Here is a 3,608-nt window from a genome sequence, read left to right as displayed (position 1 = left end):
GCTTGTACAACTAGTTCAACTCTAGTGTAAAATTGTTTTTACTAGGTTATAGAGCTAGTTCTACTCTAGTGTAAAATTATTTGAACTCGCTTGTATAGCTAGTTCATATCTAGTGTGAATTATTTGAACTAGCTTGTAGAGCTAGTCCAACTGTAGTGTAAAATTATTTGTACTAGGTTATAAAGCTAGTTCTACTCTTTTGTAAAATTATTTGAACTAGCTTGTTAAACTCTAGTGTAAACTTATTTGAACTAGCTTGTAGAGCTATGTCAAATCTAGTGTAAACTTATTTGAACTAGGTTATAGATCTACTTCAACTCTATACTGTAAAATTATTTAAACTAGCTTGAAGAGCTAGTTCAACTCTAGTGTAAAATTATTTGTACTAGGTTATAGAGCTAGTTCTACTCTAGTGTAAAATTATTTGAACTAGCTTGTATAGCTACTTCAACTCTAGTGTAAAAGTATTTGAACTAGCTTGTAGAGCTAGTTCAACTCTAGTGTAAAATTATTTGAACTAGGTTATAGATCTAGTTCAACTCTATAGTGTAAAATTATTTGAACTAGCTTGAAGAGCCGGTTCAACTCTAGTGTAAAATTATTTGTACTAGGTTGTAGAGCTAGTTCAACTCTAGTGTAAAATTATTTGAACTAGCTTGTATAGCTAGTTCAACTCTAGTGTAAAATTATTTGAACTAGCTTGTAGAGCTAGTTCAACTCTAGTGTAAAATTATTTGTACTAGGTTATAGAGCTAGTTCTACTCTAGTGCAAAATTATTTGAACTAGCTTGTAGAGCTAGTTCAACTCTAGTGTAAAATTATTTGAACTAGGTTATAGATCAAGTTCAACTCTATAGTGTAAAATTGTTTGAACTAGCTTGAAGAGCTGGTTCAACTCTAGTGTAAAATTATTTGTACTAGGTTATAGAGCTAGTTCTACTCTAGTGCAAAATTATTTGAACTAGCTTGTAGAGCTAGTTCAACTCTAGTGAAAATTATCTGAACTAGGTTGTAGAGCTAGTTAAACTCTAGTGTAAAATTATTGGAACTAGCTTGTAGAACTAGTTCCACTCTAGTGTAAAATTATTTTTACTAGGTTATAGAGCTAGTTCTACTCTAGTGTAAAATTATTTGAACTCGCTTGTATAGCTAGTTAAATTCTAGTGTGAATTATTTGAACTAGCTTGTAGAGCTAGTCCAACTCTAGTGTAAAATTATTTGTACTAGGTTATAGGGCTAATTCTACTCTTGTGTAAAATTATCTGAACTAGCTTGTTGAGCTTGTTCAAGTCTACAAGCTTGTATAGCTAGTTCAACTCTAGTGTAAAATTATTAGAACTAGCTTGTAGAGCTGTGTCAAATCTAGTGTAAACTTATTTGAACTAGGTTATAGACCTAGTTCAACTCTATAGTGTAATATTATTTAAACTAGCTTGAAGAGCTAGTTCAACTCTAGTGTAAAATTATTTATACTATGTTATAGAGCTAGTTCTACTCTAGTGTAAAATTATTTAAACTAGCTTGTATAGCTACTTCAACTCTAGTGTAAAATTATTTGAACTAGCTTGTAGAGCTAGTTCAACTCTAGTGTAAAATTATTTGAACTAGGTTATAGATCTAGTTCAACTCTAGTGTAAAATAATTTGAACTAGCTTGTAGAGCTAGTTCAACTCTAGAGTGAAAATATTTATACTAGGTTATAGAGCTAGTTCAACTCTAGTGTAAAATTATTTGAACTACCTTGTATAGCTAGTTCAACTCTAGTGTAAAATTATTTGAACTAGCCTGTAGAGCTAGTTCAGCTCTAGTGTAAAATTAGTGGAATTAGCTTGTAGAGCTAGTTCAACTCTAGTGTAAAATTATTGGAACTAGCTTGTAGAACTAGTTCAACTCTAGTGTAAAATTGTTTTTACTAGGTTATAGAGCTAGTTCTACTCTAGTGCAAAATTATTTGAACTAGCTTGTAGAGCTAGTTCAACTCTAGTGTAAAATTATCTGAACTAGGTTGTAGAGCTAGTTAAACTCTAGTGTAAAATTATTGGAACTAGCTTGTAGAACTAGTTCAACTCTAGTGTAAATTTTTTTACTAGGTTATAGAGCTAGTTCTACTCTAGTGTAAAATTATTTGAACTCGCTTGTATAGCTAGTTCATATCTAGTGTGAATTATTTGAACTAGCTTGTAGAGCTAGTCCAACTGTAGTGTAAAATTATTTGTACTAGGTTATAAAGCTAGTTCTACTCTTTTGTAAAATTATTTGAACTAGTTTGTAGAGCTAGTTCAACTCTAGTGTATAATTATTTGAACTAGGTTATAGATCTAGTTCAACTCTATAGTGTAAAATTATTTGAAATAGCTTGAAGAGCCAGTTCAACTCTAGTGTAAAATTATTTGTACTAGGTTGTAGAGCTAGTTCAACTCTAGTGTAAAATTATTTGAACTAGCTTGCATAGCTAGTTCAACTCTAGTGTAAAATTATTTGAACTAGCTTGTAGAGCTAGTTCAACTCTAGTGTAAAATTATTTGTACTAGGTTATAGAGCTAGTTATACTCTAGTGCAAAATTATTTGAACTAGCTTGTAGAGCTAGTTCAACTCTAGTGTAAAATTATTTGAACTAGGTTATAGATCAAGTTCAACTCTATAGTGTAAAATTATTTGAACTAGCTTGAAGAGCTGGTTCAACTCTAGTGTAAAATTATTTGTACTAGGTTATAGAGCTAGTTCTACTCTAGTGCAGAATTATTTGAACTAGCTTGTAGAGCTAGTTCAACTCTAGTGAAAATTATCTGAACTAGGTTGTAGAGCTAGTTAAACTCTAGTGTAAAATTATTGGAACTAGCTTGTAGAACTAGTTCCACTCTAGTGTAAAATTATATTTACTAGGTTATAGAGCTAGTTCTACTCTAGTGTAAAATTATTTGAACTCGCTTGTATAGCTAGTTAAATTCTAGTGTGAATTATTTGAACTAGCTTGTAGAGCTAGTCCAACTCTAGTGTAAAATGATTTGTAGTAGGTTATAGAGCTAGTTCTACTCTTGTGTAAAATTATCTGAACTAGCTTGTTGAGCTTGTTCAAGTCTACAAGCTTGTATAGCTAGTTCAACTCTAGTGTAAAATTATTAGAACTAGCTTGTAGAGCTGTGTCAAATCTAGTGTAAACTTATTTGAACTAGGTTATAGACCTAGTTCAACTCTATAGTGTAAAATTATTTAAACTAGCTTGAAGAGCTAGTTCAACTCTAGTGTAAAATTATTTATACTATGTTATAGAGCTAGTTCTACTCTAGTGTAAAATTATTTAAACTAGCTTGTATAGCTACTTCAACTCTAGTGTAAAATTATTTGAACTAGCTTGTAGAGCTAGTTCAACTCTAGTGTAAAATTATTTGAACTAGGTTATAGATCTAGTTCAACTCTAGTGTAAAATTATTTGAACTAGCTTGTAGAGCTAGTTCAACTCTAGAGTGAAAATATTTATACTAGGTTATAGAGCTAGTTCAACTCTAGTGTAAAATTATTTGAACTACCTTGTATAGCTAGTTCAACTCTAGTGTAAAATTATTTGAACTAGCCTGTAGAGCTAGTTCAGCTCTAGTGTAAAATTAGT

This window comes from Triticum dicoccoides, chromosome 5A (assembly GCF_002162155.2).
Source record: "Triticum dicoccoides isolate Atlit2015 ecotype Zavitan chromosome 5A, WEW_v2.0, whole genome shotgun sequence".
Taxonomy (NCBI): domain Eukaryota; kingdom Viridiplantae; phylum Streptophyta; class Magnoliopsida; order Poales; family Poaceae; genus Triticum; species Triticum dicoccoides.
The sequence above is the reverse complement of the archived record's forward strand: the minus strand, read 5'-3'. Positions refer to the sequence as shown.